Here is a 19,012-nt window from a genome sequence, read left to right on the forward strand (position 1 = left end):
GGAATTTCACCGAACATATAAACATGTTTCTGTGCTACACATGTGACAATCTTGGATCTTGCATCCCCCCCCTGAAATCGGTCTTTTCTGCGACTTTGTTCATCCGTGGCATTTCTTTTGCGAATGTCGTTGTTTGAATCGACGCCCCGACGAACCGGTGCTTCCCAAGGACGAGTGAAGGGGGTTGAAACTCGGTACGTACGAGCGTCGGTCAAATTCATCACCAGCCAATTAGGATGATGGAGATGAAAGTTGTGCCACGGGTGCTTCGAGGAAATTGAGGCGTCAATCACCGGAGAGCTGAGCTCAAATCAATAAATCATAAAATATTCCATTATTTTATCATTTTATAACAGAGTCTAATAATGAAATGCCAGCCTGTGGATGATATTCCCCAATAAAGGGCTCTAAATATATTGATAAGCATTAAAAAAAACTGAAGGAAAAGCCAAGTAGGTTGAAAAAATAAGGAAAATTCTGTGTTCTGGAGTGCAGGATGCATAATGAATAAAGAAAAAATACCTATGTTTTCTCAATATATAATCACCGCATTTCGCTCTCGTTGCCTGACGATCTCGATACGATACGATGAAAACCGGTCTAATTTTTTTGTTTTCAGTATTTTCATTAGATCATTTTATCATCACTGTCGGTTAAAAAAAAGAAAAAAAAATTTTTTTCAATGATGTTTTCATTTCTCCAAACAGCTTGTTGGTAAACTGTTTCTGTATCATCAAGTACGATGATACGATGTTCATGAAAAGATGTTTTCAGAATTTTTATTAGATCGTTTTAAAATCATTGCCAGCTCTAAAAATTTAGTTAATTTAAATTGAATTAAATCTGATTTAATTTAATTTAATTATGCATTCAATTATTTTTTTTATATCTCCAAACAGCTTTTTTTTCCAAAGGTTTTCATCATGTTCTCATCATTTTTTCAGCAAATCGGAAACTTTTTCTGAACTAAAGGAAAACAAAAGAAACTTGAAACTTGTTCCTGTTTTGTAAACACACACCAAGTGTGTTAAACACGTCTCACAGCTGCTACAAAACAGTAAATGACAAAGGGGATGAACACGGATAAAGTAAACTGATAATGAGATTTTTAATCAGTTAATATAGAGAGGAGAGAGAGTGTGTGTGTATAAATATCCCGCTGCCACAGACAGGGTGTGTGGTTAGACATAAAATATGGTTATAGCAGAGTGTGTGTGTGTGTGTGTGTGTGTCTGTATGCGTCTGTGTGTGTGTGTTTGTGTTTGACAATATGAATTACTGACAAACAGTATTTATGGTTAGAGGGGCAGGTGAGCTGAGGACACACACACGCACACGCACACAGACACACACACACAAACACACAGAAAGACAGACAAAGTTCACAGAACTATTGCTGCACAAACCACATGAAAACACACACACACACTCTGACACACACACACACGCACACGCACACACACACACACACACTCTGACACACACATTCTGCACAGAATATTTTACAGCTGACAGTCAGCCATCTATTGTTGCCACAAAGCACTGATCAATACCGCCTCGATTGAACACATTAATCAGCGGCAATGAGCTGCACCAGGAGTGTGTGTGTGTGTGCGCGTGTTGGTGTTTATTTGGCTTTGTGCATGTTTTCCTTTGCATCAAAAACAACAACGCTTGTGTAGCTCTTGTATCGTTACCATGACGCATCAACGTCATACAAAAGCTGAACAGAAATAATATAGTAGGATCTATGTGGTGCAGTGGTTTGCTTCCATCTCAAAGCAAGAGGGTTCCTGCTTGGATTCCAACATTCCCTCCCTGCATGTTTTTTCCTGTCCAAAAACATGCAGGAGCTTCTTTGGAGACCCTAAACTGCCCAGATGTGCAAATGGTTGAATGTCTATTTATGTAGATGAACACTTTTAAACTTTTAGATTTATTCTCCTGCACCCTTTAGATCAGGGCTGTCGAACTCATTTCCACATCAGCATGACGGACAAATAAATGTTACCAAATGTGGTGTACAATAAATGTCACTACTCTTTAATGTTAAATAACTTTTAATCCAAAATGTTACATATGCATTTGCATGGATATTTGCAAAATGTTTACTAGTTGCTCTGTTACAACATAAACCCTTTTATGTTGTCACCCACATTAAGAAACCCACATGACTCCATCATTCAATGATCAAACTATCCAAGTGAATGAAGAATCATATCATTTTATAACAATTTGTTGTTTTTCTGGAAGGTCGACTTCGCGTTTGGTGTTAAAATGCCGACGCAGATCGTACTTTTTGACAACCAACGCTGTCATAACGCAAAAGAAGCACTACTTTTTCCCCAAACATGTTTTCGCCTTCCTGTCTTTCTCGAAACGGCCTCCATCTGCATCGACTTGTTTGGCCTGAATTGTGGGAAATGTAGTTTATGGTCAATGCATGCGTTTGATTTATTTATTTTAAGACAATCGGACCTTTTAAGACGTTCTTGCGGCATGAGTTTGACACGTGCTTTAGATTAAAAAACTGAATATGCAAAAAAATAAGCATGCACATATCTACTTTCAAAAGTCCATAAATCACTTTTAATATGTGCAATAACTTTATTTTTGCAGTGTATTCCCCACACCGATGTGTTGATTTTTTTTTAAAGATCCCATCCATTTGATTTATTTAAAAAAAGCATCACCCTGCGCGGCAGGTGTCGTTGTCGAGGGCAACTGGTGCGAGCGCACGTGGCAAATGCCGCCAATGCGGGTTGACGGGTGCTCGGGAATCTTTACGAACCGGAGATTACCGTTTAATTTCGCGTGTTCCCCCGTTTTACAGCGCGCCTGTCAAGAGAGCGTGGAGATAGAATAAGCTACAATTCCCAAATCAATATCGGCGGCGAGAGCTTTCGAAAATCCTCCTGCGGCGATTCCAGGGGAAGATGGGAAAAAAAAAAAAAAAATCAACAATCAACACACAAGGGATGTTTTTTATCACGCAAAAAAACAAAAAAGGCCGACCCTGTAAAGTCCAATACAGGTTGTCATGTCTGCCGCTTCCTGTTAAAACACCTTTCTTTTTTTTTTTTTTTAGTTTTCTGGAACAAGCGCATTGATCCGTCTGGTTTTTAATGAGTGAGCGGAGATCCTTCGCAGCTCGGATACAACCTCCGATCGATGGCTCCCTCCAAGATATGACGATGGGCGAACGGATAAAAATGCTTCTCATTTGCGTATTTTCATTGAATCATTTGCCAAGTAAAGCAAAATGACTATAACGGGTGTATGAGCAGATAGAAACGTATAAAATATGTTATGGTCCGCCGACCGGGCAGCTGGGAACGAGAAATGTCCCGGCGCCCCTCGCCGATTACGGCCCGCCGCCGTGGCGTTGACGTGATGTGGCATTTACCTTTTTGTATTTTCACACAGGGTGATTTTGAAAATGGGTTGGAGCCTTTTTTTTTTTTTTTTTTTCCCCCGGGCCGTTTACGTCTCTCTTATCCCTCGAATCCACGGCCGAGAAGAGAGGAGAAACATATCGATCCTCCAAATGTCACACAATATCTCCATTCTTTACAAGCCACGGCGACAACCATGTAATATTATAAGGCTGTATCAGTGGCAACGTACGGCATGAGATTGCTTTTTGTAACGTCACGGAATAATAATCCCCTCGGTTTTTCGCGAGTCTCGGCTAATCGGCCCGGTTTCTCCGGTCGGCAGTGGTCGGCTGCGGCAAACAGTAATTTTTTGCTCATGAATCCTACCTGGTTGGCCTATTTCTGCAACCGACGCCGCATTTTCCAGATTTGAAGCAGCTGAGCAGAGCCTCTGTTGAAATCAAATGTGAAATTATTGTTAGTTCATCTGTGACTTCATGCCTATATTTGGTCATTAATATGAGTATAATATAAGTATATTTGTACACCTTATCTTTATTTCCAACGGTCTGATATATAATGTCACAGTTTATTGTTGGATTTTATCTTTATACCTTGACCTTATAATTAATTATTTTTCAAATTGCTGTTTTCCGGGGTTAATTCACGCATCCATTTGTTCACTGGTAATTATTCACCTTAAAATATGATAAATATATTTGTGCATAGAAACCGTCACTACATGCAGTAATATAAACTTGTATGTAATTTTGGGTGGATTTTTTTGGGAATTGAATGCCTTTATGAGATCTGATCTATTATCTTTCAATCCATTTTATTTTAATTCACCGGCCCCTAAAAAAAATTATAAAAATTTAAAACTATATACACTGATATCAGTGTGTGTGCATGTGTATTTGGGGGTTGTTTAAACTTGAATACCTATTATGAAAAGTGTTTCATTTAGCTTGCTTTGTCTGTGACTTCCTTCAAATCTGTTATGAAATCTAAGCACTTTATCAATCGTCATTAATACACATTATTTTCTCCAACAGTCTGATGTATAATATTATCATTTACCATTTATCTTTGTGACATTTAAGGAATTATAACCCCATAACCTTGACCTTTTAATTAGGTTTACAAATTGCTCTTTTCTGGGGTTAATTGATGTGGCTGCGTTCAAGATTGTGGAACAATCTGTTTGTTCACCGGCAATTATTCACTACTTGCACTAATATAAATGTGTATGCAATTTTGGGGGGATTTTTTTTTGATTGATATGCCTTTTATGAAAAGTGTTCCTCGTCTGATTTCTTTTATTTGGATCCTTTTTATTCTAATGAATTCATTAGTTTGGGATTAATTCATGCGGTTGCGTTTGAGTTTACAATCCGTTTGTTCACAGGCAATTATTCACCTTAAAAAAATGATAAATACATTTGTACATATAAACCGTCACTACATGCACTAATATAAACATGTATGCAATTTATTTATTTATTTTTTTATTTAAATGCCTTTTATGAAAAGTGTTCCCTGTCTGATTTCTTTTACTTGGATCCTTTTTATTTTATTTCTTTGCTAGTTTCCAAATGGCTCTTTTCTGGGGTTATTTCATGTAGTTGCGTCCAAGTTTTTGGGACAATCCATTTGACAACTGGCAATTATTCACCTAAAAAAAAATAAAAAATTCTAAATATATTTGTGCATAGAAAGACAATAATATTAACATGTTTTTTGATTATTTGTATGATTTTAAATATTTTTTTCTGTGTCCATATCAAGCATCACAAATATGCTTGCATTTACCGAGCCGCTGTTCTGCATTAGCCGAATGCTACATGTTAGCACCCCGGCTGCAAGAGTGGCAGGAGTCTCAGGTCCTTCTTTTCTCTCTGAGAAATATAAAAACGTGGCAGGAGCTTCGTGACTTATCATCTTGAATTATCAGGCGCGGGATCAGATGCGCGGAGCCGAGGGGGAGGAACGAGGACGGCGCCGCTCTCCCCCCTCGCGCTGGCCGGCGTGCCATCGAAGATGTTAGCTTAGGCTAAAAGCGCCACACAATTTACATCATCCTGTTTTCTCTCTAAAGGTCCCCGTCTTTTATTGACGTTTTCTTTACTACAACTGACAGCTGACATTGTTTCCCATGCGTGTTGGGTGATTCATCTGACCCTGGCACTGCCGAACATTCGTCATACCCAACTGTGCAATATTAAAACACATTTGTGTCAGAAGGAGGCCGTTTGTTTTTTTTTTTTTTTTTTTTTTGTGAGTGTGATTTTTTTTTTTTTTTTTTTGCCTTACCACAAATCATTGTGATGGTGGAAGCTGCATGTGGTAAACAGTGTCAAGCTGTAAAAATGAAAAAAAAACAAAAAAAAACAACCAGAGGTGGTGTTTTTTTTTTTTTTTTTTTCTACTGGAATGTGGATTACATGAGTAATAGTTCCAAATCTATCTGTCTCGCCATAACAACCTTATATATATCCGGTCTGCTCGCCTCCACAACAGCAATAATAAATTCAATATTCCAGCCAGACACACAAACCACCATTATTCACTACGTGTGTGTGTGTGTGTGTGTGTGTGGTGGAGTGAGAGCGATGAAGAGGCGCTGGGAGAGAATAGGTGTGTGTGTGTGTCTATTGCACGTCCAAACATATGTGAATATATGTGTGTATCGCTCTCTAACTGCTGTTTCTGATTGTAATGTAAGGCCCGCTCTATATTTGAAACACATGTGTTACATGCCTGCTGCTCTAGCTTTACATTAATGCACCGTGTGTGTGTGTGTGTGTGTGTGTGTATGTGCTCCCGCTACGGTGTGTTTTAATAATACAATCATCGCACAGCCTCGTGGTTTCTGACATTTAACCAGAAAGGACAACAGGCTAGGAGGAGAGGAGAGGAGAGAAAACATCCTGGGGGAAACATTCCCCTGTGGTTTAAGGGTTTCCATTTGGAGTGATTATTCCTGATGTGATGGCAGGTTTATTTTCATACTAATTTCCAAGACTCACCCCGTGAATCACGGGGTTTCTGTCTGCGGACGAAAAGCGCGGGCGTCGCGCCCGCGGCTGCGACGGGAGGCCGGAAAACGGCGGCGGCACATCTGAGCGTCTTTTCAAATAGATCGATTCCATCATCGAGGGCGGAAACGTTATCGCCGCGTGGGGACGACGGGGAAAATACGAGATTTGAATCTCCACGGGATAAAAGAGCGGGTTCTCGCTAATTGAAATTAAAAAAAAAAAAAAAGTCGGAGGAGAAACTCCGTTACATCGCGTCGTGGCATTTCCAGCTTTAAACGGCGTAATGACATAATTGAGTTGGCTAACCACCCCCCTCCCCCACCAACCCCCTCCCGGCGTAATAGTCGGTTATTACTGTCGATTAAAGTCAACAACAATAAAGAAATAATTCGTTCGGGAGCAGAAACGCGGGACGAGTTTCCCCGCCCGTGGCCCCGTAATGCACCGCGACTCGGAGCGACGGAGCGTGACTCCCTTTATGTTTGACGGGAGCGAATCTCGCCACCTACGCGGACCCGGGAAAAGTTCATCTCGGATCTGAGCGGATTCGCTTTGAGTCATTACGGGTTCGTTAACGGCGGCGGGAGGAGGACGAGCGACGGGGGGGGGGGGGCCACGTCGTAGAAATAAATTGCAACACTTAATCACACGATGGCCGGGTTCCTCCGAGCATCGCCCTGTTGATATCCAAACAGGAGCCGGGACCTCAGGGTGGAATTTTCCTCTCCCTGCTTTCAGCGTCCACTGACTCACAGCTCTGACACCGTGTCACCGGGACCCAATTTGTATGTGTGTGTGTGTGTGTGTGTGTGTGTGTGTGTGTGTGTGTGGAAACAAACCGTGCACCTCCGAGTCGCTGCAGACTTTTTCGGTGGCAAAAATTAACGGCGCCGGCTTGAAAGAGAAATGAATTATTCAGCTGCTCGGGAGGCTCGGGGCCCATTTAGAGATTACTGATTTTTTTTTTTTTTTTTGCACAGAACAAAAATCACAGGATCTGAACTTATTGAACTTGTAAATAAATCCGGCGTTTGCAATTTTTACAGACGCGTCCGACGAATTCACTCCAGTCTTTCTGGTCAGCCGCTTATTCGAGACACCCGTGGCGGCCTGTCTGCCGTCGACGAAAAAATGAAATAGGGAACGTCCGGTCCGAGCGCCGCGTCCATTAGTCATCGGACGTCAAAACAAATGCCAAACGCGCCGCGTAATTCATGGCCCCCGCGGAGATGAGATGCGCCGCTCAAATCCAATCTGGCTGATAGTTTTCACCAACTCTGTTGGTCGCGTTTGAAAGGTAAACGCCATATTAAACAAATGAAGACAGAAAAAAGGTTTAGCTCGTTCAAAAACGTCATCTCGCCGACGGCTCTGTTTTTTTCCTCTTGTAACGACGCTCGGTCATATCATTATTTAGACCTCAGTCTCGCTCCTTTTTCCAGGGGCGCCTCCGCTTTCTTCTCACCAATCCGGGAATAAACGCTGTATTTACGGCTTTTGTCCCATTTTAGAAAAATAGCAATTCGGTCATTTCCACATCCCCCCGGGGTGTGACGCGCAAGGGTCTCTGCAAAGACCCCAGTGATCTACCAGAGACGCAGGGCGTCCAAATCCAGCCTCGGGAATCCCTCCCTTCACGTTCATCGACACCTAGCTTTAGCCGAGACGCCTGCGAGAAGGCCTCCACTGCACGGAGGTGCAGCTTCTCCAGTCAAAGGAAAAGTCATATAAATAGTTTACAGTTTATTCTCACTCTTTCGCGGGAGCTCCATTCCAAGATTCCCTCCCCGACGAAACGTGAATTTCCACGAAGCAGAGGCATGATCATTTTGATGGTATTTACAGGTATATCAACCCTCAACAAACCTCGCTAGACCCTTTACGAACCTCCCGGCAACTGTTATTGTTAAAGTTCAATCTTTTTACAGTCTTCTTGCTATGCCTGGGATCTACATATCAGACTTTTTGATGGATGCTCGTAGGACGTGGGGTATCGCCAAAAAACGAAATACCCTTTCACAAACTAAATAACAAATAGTGGACAGTATTCACGCTTATGCTAAGTGGACCAGGACACTGAGTGCTGGGCACAACCTACAAGATCAGGTGCTTCTCTACGTGAACCAATCAACATGACGAACAGGAACGACATGTTCCGACATCAGCCAATAGCGTGCCAAGTATGGATCTTCTTAGCCAATGTTATTCCGTACAATTTGTACAATGGTAGGAGCTCAAGTTTGTGATGGTGGTTATCTTTGTTTAGCAAAACTGGAGGAAATCTTTTCTTTTATTTATTTTATAGAATGAATTTTAGTTTAATTTTACTATATTTTTTACAGTTTTTTTCTTGTGGTGATCTGTCAAATTCTTAAAAGTCAACGCGGCCCCCAAGTCCAAAAAGTTTACCCAGAATATGACTATTTCATCACGAAAAAATGTTCAAATCCGTGAAGTAGCGAGGGTCCGCTGTTTGTCCTGATTTGGCTGCAGTAGAAACCCTTATAACAAAGTTGTGTTTTTTTCCATCGAGATTTAACGCCGACCTTCAAGAACGTAATCTAAATGATATTTCATTGTGAGGGAGTTACAGTTGGCATCGTCATGACAACAGCACAGCCATTTAGAATGGAAAACCAGCTTTGTCTGGACGGCCGGTGCGGAGGATGCTGTTCTCCTGCATCCGAAGGCTCTCCGAAGTAACTGATGAGGAGACGCCGATTGTCGGATGGTCGATTGTCGGATCCGTGTGATTGACGGCCGGCGGGACAAAAACTTCGGAGTGGCTCGGCAGTATCTGAGTCAGAGAGTCCCCGAAAGGCCGGGGCGGGGAGGGGAGGGGAGGCAAGGAAGACACTGATAACATGGATCAATAAGGAAAAGGACTGGCGACTTGAGGCAGTTACAAAATGTGCCTGACTGAAAATACTGGAAACACAAAAAGCAAAGAGGTCATTGTAAATGACTAAATTTAACATTTTATCGGCCGAGGCTGAACCCCGCCTCCATTAAATGACCGAAGAAATTGTAAATTCCATGTTTTTCATCATTTTTTTTTTAAATGTATTTATTTCCGTAACGCCAGCGCTCCCGTGTTGTTATTTTCTAGTGAGCCGCGTCTCAAAAAACAAAACAAACAAAAACAAAAACCGCCTCATCGGTTTATTTCGCACAAAAAAAAAAAAACAAAAAAAAAAAACGCCTTCGCTCGTCACGCTAAAACCGTTTATCATCTCCGACAAAAATGGTTGTTAGAACAACAAACCTTCATTGTCCGCAGCTCGGAGGGGCTGATGACTTTGCCATGTGTGCAGCGCATGTCTGCGTTCTACATGAGTAATATTGTAGTATAGATGAATTATTGGCGCTCATCCATGACTACACTCTGCTGTGCCATGAGAGCCTTAAATGCCTGTGTGTGTGTGTGTGTGTGTGTGTGTGTGTGTGCAAACCCGTAGCCTTTATGTACTGGCTGGTGGACAAAAACAACAACCCCGAAGGTACAGGAGACAAATCTAATCACACAAAACAGGGGGTTTGGCGGGGGGGGGGGGATAATCAAATACACAGTTACACACACTCAGACGCATATTCAGAAAACACAGGCCCTCTTTCTCTTTCCCCGGCATTTTACGCGTACATGCGTACTCACAGACCTGGACGTACGACAACTGTGGAAAGTCTGGCTACTTTTTAAAGAAAGTGTCAGTTCAGTGGACTGTTACCGCAGTTCAGCGGCATTTGGCGGCGGCTCCTGTCCCTTTTCCCCGAGAAACGCACCAAGATAAATAAATACGCCTATGTGTAGGCCTATTCTGTTTTTTTTTTTTTTTTTTTCTTGCACAGGGTCAGACCTTCGCATCTCGGGGACCGACGGGGGGGGCCTCGAAATGGGACGGACGGTGGAAACGCGGCGGGGAGCAGGTTTACCCGAAAGATAATCGCACGGGCCTGAAAAATAAAAACACCTTTTGATGAAGGCTGGGGGAGACAAAGCAGTTAGCGGAGAGAAAGCAATGGAAGGAAATATGAACTGACATGCGTAAACAGCTAAAGGGATAATGATTTCGGAGGAGGGGGTCGGAGGGAGCGGAAAGGGCAAGGTGGCGAACTCATGTCGAGATGATGGCGATGATGCTCTGATAGAAGTCAGAGGAAGGTGGAAAGCTGGGGTGCGAGCGAGCGAGCGGGGAGGGAGCGGGGATCATAGTTTCCATTTTCCTTTGCGTCACTTGCAAATAGCCTATTCATTACAGCATCAAAGCTAATACCACCGTAATGACCACTTCGGAGAAACGCGGGGGTTACAAACATACACGGAGCCGAGGAGGACACCTTCGCTACGGGGACAAAATCGCAGCGTTGGACAAGCGTGGGTTGCAAATAACCGTTTTTGTGCATTATTCAATATTCACCTCCATGCACGCGCGTTAATGGCTGCAGAGCTGGGAGAAGCCGCTCCCGTGATTATCGCATCTCCTCAAAATAACACATTCACGATTTGTCTTTTCGAATTATCGCCCCGACACCCGAGGCTTTAATCAAGAACATTTTATAACTCATCGTCCCGAGCAAGACGGATCGATCGTCCGGCTTGTTTTTTGTTTTTTTTTCCCCGTTTCTTCTTCAGTTGGGGTTGAGTTTTTAACGGAACCAAAGAGAGCTGCTTAAAAAAAAAAATGAAAAAAAAAAACAAAAAAAAAAAAAACAACAACAACGAGATTTTAATAGGAAGCGACGGCGACACGGATTTGGATTTCGCTCGTTCTCATGAAGACCAAAGCGTCGGGCCGTTTTGTTCGATTTCCAGGAGGAGGGACGGAAAGAGGCTGCAGAGAGAGGGCGCCGTCTCCCTGCGGGGAGAATCCTCCGACGCCGTTCCTGCCTCCTCCTGTGGTTTTCCTGCAGAAGGGAAAACGCAGGAGGAGATCGAGTTGAATCTCAGGCTTGGGCTGACGGTGACGAGGACGATTTATTTAATCTTAATACCCCGGAGGAATTCGTCGTATCTGAATTGTGACAAGGCCGCGGTGAAAATTGATTATTTGATATTCCCGATGATGTTATTGATTACCGGGGCTGAATGAATTATGTTCGTGCACTTTGATTAATGAACTGACCGCGAGCAACTGGCGTCCGCGAGAAACATATCGCCTCCGATAACCGGAATTAAAACACACTCCAATTTATTTGGCCATAAATATGCATCAATATATTCTTTATGTAGAAATACCGATGTGATGTGAATTTACAAATACCTTTAAGATACATTTTGATCCTGGAATACTATTGGATGAGAACGCTCGGTTCACGTTTTCATTTATTGTGCAGGCACGTCAATAGAATAATCGCAAACTACATAAAAAAAACACAAAATATCATAGTTTGGTTAAAAGAATATTGATGACCTGCTCAAACTGTGACCCCTGGTACATTTTAATACAAATTCTTCCATTCATCATGAGCTCTTTTCACTCCAAAATCATCTTTTATTTCAAACGCCATCTTTTTCTGCATGGAGGCGGGGTTTAACACACCTGTCAATCATTTCCACTCACAATTCACACTTCAAGACAATTTAGCCATCGGTTTATCCGGAGGGAGTAAAATAAGCCGTCGACGGTATGTATTGTTGGAATGATGTTGCCGAAATACGCTGGCGCAAAATTTCGAGACAATAAAATATGAATATGAGGCAAAGCTGTAAATGTATTCAAGTGGAATTTACATTATTTGTCTCTGCATCTGAGAGGAGAGGAACTCCGAAGCGATGTCTTGTTAAAATACTGATGTGAAGGAGCTCGAAACTTTACTTCGGCGCAGCGCCTGAGAAAATGCACCCAAAGACTTTCCATCACTAGTAAAAAGTTATTATGTTGATATTACGCCAAAATGGCAGACGGCTGTGGACGTTTTATTTCTTTGGTTCTGTCGGGTGACTGCTCACACGTAGCCGTCGTCCTCCAGGCTCCCCTTAAAAAGTCTTTATAGAAACGGTGAACCTGAAAGTCTGCGCGCTCAGGAGCCAGCGGGGGGGCAATGCGGCGTCCAGATCCCGAGCCTGGCCAGCTCTAATGGGATGACCTATTGCAGCAATGCTAATGCTAATGCTAATGCTAATTCTAATGCTAATTCTAATGCTCACATCCATCGCTGCAGAACACAGACCTCAAAAAGAAATAGCAAAAATTCAGGAAAAGTCTGAAAGGATGTTTTTTTGGGGGGGAGGGGGGGGGTGAGCTACAATGAGAAGTGATTTTAAATAATTTTGGTTCAAAGAAAAGGGATAAATTCTCATCTCTGAAATGTTTCGTATAAATAATGTAAGAAAAAGTTGTGCAGTCGAGAACCATTTACAAGAGGGCTGTGAAAAGGGACGACACAAATCAAACTGTTTATTTCCCCTCGCAAAAATGTACTTTATTTACTTTCAAAATTTCCAGCACTTATTCCAATCCTTTTGAAAGTATTTCTTTTTTTCAATAATATTCCCGAGCGAGAGGTCAGACTTCGGCGGTGACTCAGCGTCGAGAGCTTGTACCGTCGTGATAAACAATCCGAATTACATTCCCCCTGCTAAAAAAACTTGAACATTGATTGGATTACCTTGAAAATTTGTTATTTAGTCATTGTCTCTGTCGCTCATCCTGCAGACGGGGTTGCGCTGGGGTTCATAGCTGTAGTTTTGCAGTATTGCTTCAACTGACATGTGATTTTTTTTGTCCAATCGGAGTCACTCTGGTTTCTGGTTCCATTTCTTTCACCTTTGAGCAGATACTCCAATATAGCGCTTTTCTGCTCATATTTTTCAATATAGTTCTCCACCTCAGTTCTTTGTCCTTCTTCTCCTTTCTTTATCCTTTGTAAATGTTCCTTGAAAATCTACTTCCTCACCGAATACTTGGCAAGTAGTTGTACGGTTGTGCCTCAAGATGGATGAGTGTGAGAGAAAGTAGAGGGGGGAGGAAAAAAAAAAAAAAAAGTCTGGACCTGAATAGAGCAGGAAGGAAACACCAATATCAGTTGATTATTTCTTTCGTGGACTTGTTTCCCCTCGACGATCCGATCCGCGGTAGATAACAATTATTGATTAGTCGGGTAATTTCGGAAACCTTTGCATCGCTTCATCTCGGTCACGGCGCAGGTTCGCTGAAAATGAAGGCTTCGCCGGTAAAGACGGCCTCTCAAACTCAAAAGACCCTTCCACGTTCTCAAAAAAATAGATCCTGGATCCACGGTTTGGATCGGGGGCCCCTTCGAGAGCCGGGCTCCTCCTGGCTTGTCATCCGCCGTATTTATGGGCCGGAGCTCCACCCAAGATTTGGGCTCTTGTTGAATGATATTTCAAACCCTGTTCACAACAGTGATATTTCAAGTTATAAATGAAAAAGCACAACTACAGAACCAACACCAGGGCCAAAGAGTGTGGGAAGAGACTTTTACAAGTACTGGTCAGCTAGCGATCAGAATCAGAAAAAACGTTTTCTTGTCCGGGGCAAATTGGAGGCCACATGGGGTAGCAGCATCAAATAAATAATAATAATAAATAAAATAATGATAATTATAATAATAATAATAATAATAATAATAAAATGAAAAATAAAGAAATAAAAATTACAAAAATAATAATATATATATATATATATATATATATATATATATATACATATATAGAGATATGTAGAACAAAATTACTGTACAAAATTGTGCAAATTGTAAGTAAGCTCGGTTCTGACCGGCATTACACTTGGCGCTCGGGGGGCGGATAAAGCCGGGAGGGGTTTGCAGGGTTGCTGAGAATTGCGGAATTGGACGTCTCTGAGGACAAAGGATGACCTTCTCCTTTGGGTTTAGCAGACTCAACTCAAAACCGAGGGCGAGTGACTATGCTTTTATCCCAGATGGACTCTTGGACCAACGCATAGTGGAAAATGCAAAAGTTACAGGGACTTTTGTGGATCAGAATCCAACCAGGATTATGAGAATAATTTCATTCTCAAAGATGGGGAAAAATGTGCTCCGGAGGTTACACCACCATAACCCGCCGTATCATAAGGCAAGATGCTGATGTTAATCCACCATATTTCATATTTAGTGCACTGCCTTGGTGCTAAAGAGATGATGTCTCCTCATACATGGATGTTTGCATGCCTGGTCGCATTGTAAAGCTGTATAAATACACACACACACACACACACACTCTCAGCGCGAGTCAGATGGAGACAGCGTTGCTATGTCACACATGGGCTCGATTGATGGGGAAGCAGCGTCTGCACCGAGGAGCCGGTTGATTAAACAGCGTTTAATGTCCGATGTGATTTATTGTGACATTTCCTTTTATACGTACGGCCCATCTGGGTAAAGCCTTGATAATTTAAGGTTGGCACTGCAGGTGTGAAAGGGGCTTCTAGTTAAAAGAATCGCTTAAAGCGTCCAAGATGTCTGCCTTGAGTTTTAATAACCGACCTATGATAGATCGGAGAATTTATCCTCGCCGAATGTCACCTGCGAAATGACCCGACCTTCCAGTCGCGGCGTAAAGGTATTTACAGGAAGTCACGGAATAAATCATGATAGAGAGACCAAAACTTTTTAAAAACTGAGTCATTGCACCTCATCTGTGGTTATATTTGTATGTTTGCTGTATCCAAAGAGAGAGGCGTCCACCATTGTTATTTCTTTTATGAATATCAAAGCGATTATAGCATCATTTTAGCTAATAGCATGTAAATGCTAGCTATTATTTGTGCTTCTCAACAAAGAGAATTTTATATTCTGGAAATCATTTTAAAATAGTGTGGTTTGGACCTGCTCCGCACAGAAAGAGTTATCCGACAGCTCTGGAAATAAAATGGAAATAAAATAAAGTTTTGGTCAAGTGTGGTAACGTGGTATTAGCTCCCAAACGTGCATGTCCTGTCAGTGTTCCTGGCATAAGATAAACTTCGCCATAGGGGAAGTTCTTCCGTCACAGCAGCGTAACTGTTATAGTATCAATAAAAATGAATTTAAATATAAATAGAGAGACAATTAGAAGATAGCAAAAGACATCTTCAAATGAACAGCTGAGAGAACAACAACAACATCAAGGATGAATTGGGAAAAAAAAAAAAAAGAAACCGTATGGGTGAAAATACACAACGAAAACGACGACAACAAGGATGGGAACATAAAAAAAATAGACAAAAATGGTCAGGATGTGAATGGGCTGAGAGCAATAAGGATACAATAGAGAGTCGGGCATACGTGTTGTCGCATTTTTATGTTGGGTTTGAATTTTGACCTTCTTCTTGTTACCTCAAGCCGTGCAATTGATGTGCCGTCACCGACGCCCCGCTAAGCCCCGTGCACCCCGTGCACCCCGTGCACCCCGTGCACCCCGTGCACCCCACGCGCCCTGAGCTCGGACCTGCGCTCCCGCGTAGCTCGAGATTAATGACAGCGCCTTCCCACGGCCGTGGGGTCGGGAATACGGCGAGCCGTTTGAAGCACCTCCAAGCATCTTGATCTTTGTTCCATTAATCTTGCATTGTTTTCTCACATGAACACACGGAGAAAGACATAATCGTCCTGTCCTACACACACACACACACACACACACACACATATGCATTTAACCACTGCAGCACGAAGAAAGTACAGCCTAACAAACAAAAGGAAAAAAAAAAAAAAAAAACAACAACTCCAGTCCATTTAAACCTAAATTAAACATTCTATCATGCTTTAAGCAAATATGTTCAGAAATATTTTCCCTTTCTGAAACGTTGCAACGATTATCGGATTATCGTTCCATGTTTTGTTTTGGTGGATCTGGACTGGAGATTTAAAATTCCAAACAGATCGGATAAAAGGATGCTTTGAAGTTGGATGAATGTTTCACTTTGTTTCTCCTTTACTCCGTCTTTCCCTCACGAGTTTCTTCCCCCTTTTCTCTCTTTTTTTTTTTTTTGTTTTGCTTCATATCAGCCCTCATGCTGGTCTCAGCGTTTTTTTTTTTTTTAGTTGGGCAGCATTTGGTCCAGATACTGTATCTTTCCAAATGGGTGTGGGGTGTTCTTGCACAGAACTGGCAACCTCAGATGGGAAAAGAGATCCCATCAGATCCTCAGTCTCTTGTTTTGCACGTTTTCTGTCAGTTTTTAAAACGACGAGACCGAAAAAAAACCCGTCCGATTTGGTGATTTTTAATCTTTGGAAGCAACACGTTCCCTTTTTTTTTTTTTCTTTTTCTTCCTCCAGTGATTTTCCCAGCAGATTTCACCGTGGGCGTGCCTGAATGGCAACAAATTCTAGCATCCTCGCGATGATTACGTTCAATTAAAAAAAGGATTTTGGAAACGAAGATCACCAGAAAGATATCGTCAGAAAACAAGTCATGCGGACTTCTTTTGTTCCCTTCGCTCCTCCGTCGCCATACCACCTGATTTTCTCGCGCATGTGTTGCGGTACTGACGCTAATTGACCGTTCTTCAAACATCCCATAACCTAAATCTTGTCTCTAAGACGACATAATTGAATTCCACAGTTAGATTACTTAACAAAATGCCGCCTGGAATGAAGTATACATGCAAACGTAAACATCGCCCATGCAAGCGCTCACATCTGCTTAGTCACTTTTCCAGTTGGCATGTTTCTCCAGATGAAGTAAATAATAAGGAACACCAACGTAGAAACAAAGTAACGTTCGTGCACGTGTGTTTATATGTGTGTGTGTGTGTGGGTGTACCAGCTAGCGTTGATTGTTTCTGCAGTTAATGATGGAACTATTAAATTAATTAAAAGACACATTCGGCAGTCATGCTTTGCTGAGACGGATGCAAACATATGAAGTGCATGCTACTACAAAATGCACACACACACACACACGCACACACACACACACACACACACACCCACTACGTAATTTGTTAAGAATGCTCACATTAGCAAAAGAAAAATGCTTGTATTTGCTTCCAAATTTATTGCCCTTTGCTTCTGACCCACCCGCCCCCTCCACACACACACACACACACACACACACACACACACACACACACCTCCCCACTTCCCTCGAGAGAATCATTACTCTTTAATTGTATTTGCGGAGGCTGATGTACTGTTCATGGGATGGAAAAGTTCCTATTCTGCGTGTGTGGTCCCGAGCTACAGAAGATGACAGATATACCGAGGGTCCGGTCCGGTGCCAGCAGCTTTTTACTTGAAGGCTCGGCTTGTTTCCACGGTAACACCTGATGAGAGGTGATGAATGAATGAACGCGCCGGTGTTGTTCATTAACACTGATAACACCCGTCATGATGGAACTTGCGTTTAAGGATCAGCTGGGATTTGAATTATGATGCTAATGATATTAGTCTGAAAGGCTGAGTCCGCCATCCGAGACCCCACGGATGTGTGTGAGTGTGTGTGTGTGTGTGTGTGTGTGTGTGTGTGAGTGTGTGTGTGACGGGGGTTTACATGCATGCAGCCCTTAAAAAGCTAAGCTCATTCTATCAGAAGAGTACATTAAATGCAATTTTACCCCATAAAGAATTCAGAGTCTGCAAATGTAAGACTAATGTATTTAATAAACCATCTGAATTATGGTGGACACACACACACACACACACACACACACACACACACACACACACACAGTACTTCCTTATTGAGCTTCAAAGCACTGTCATTGTAATATTTCAATCAATATCGGAAACACGATCGGTGCGTCTGAGTCGACGCAGACTTGGGGATTCGGGATCAAACAGCCGACCCGACGGCGAGATGTAAATAAAAGGCCCGTGAGCAATAAATAGAAAAAAAAAAATCAGAATAAAGTTCCCCGGGTAGACATTGCACGAGAACGTCGGATCATGGGGAAATCAGAGAAAAGCAGTCACGTCACCGAAAACGGGCCAGAGAGTCGAATGTTTTTCATTTTGACTTGGAAGGGTGACTTTTTTTTTGTTCGCCCTCCTCCTCCCCCCTTCAAAAAGACAAGTGCCTGGAAGATTTATCGTTGAGCCCCGATATTAGTTATCCTGACAGTCATAAGAAGAGGGAGTCCTCCTCTTCGTGTGTCGCGCGGCGAGAAAGCAGAAATAAAAAAAAAAAAAAAGAAACAAAACGGCGTAGCCATAAACCTCAGAAGAAAAGCCCGAATCCATTTTCGAGCTCAAAGGTTTTCGGGCCACGAAGTAGCAGTAATGGTAGATTTAAACAATGATTCATGGCGTGGTAATGATTCATTTATCCTTCCCAACACACACGCGAGTAAAATGTTGAGCCCTAATAAATCCCGGGGGGTGCGCGTGCGTGCCAGCCGGCAGTCACGCCACGCACCCACACGTAAACGCTTTCGAAAAGTATAATAAATGGAGCTCTTTGGTGCACCTTTAAATTAAACACACACACACACACACACACATACCGGTTTGTGTTTGCACTCTCTCCCGGCGCGTATCGCTGATTATCATTCACGTCCGCGTTTCCCCGTCTGTAATTTGCACGAGGGCAGGCCGCTAAAAGCCTGCACGGAGCGCGCTGACCTGCAACCCCGTTAATGACAGGCGGCGGCGAAACGTAATGGCGGTCGGAGACGTCGGGGATAAGCTGAA

Source organism: Fistularia commersonii, chromosome 30 (assembly GCF_037954325.1).
Source record: "Fistularia commersonii isolate RoL2024-O1a breed Wild chromosome 30, RoL_Fcom_v1.0, whole genome shotgun sequence".
NCBI classification, from domain to species: domain Eukaryota; kingdom Metazoa; phylum Chordata; class Actinopteri; order Syngnathiformes; family Fistulariidae; genus Fistularia; species Fistularia commersonii.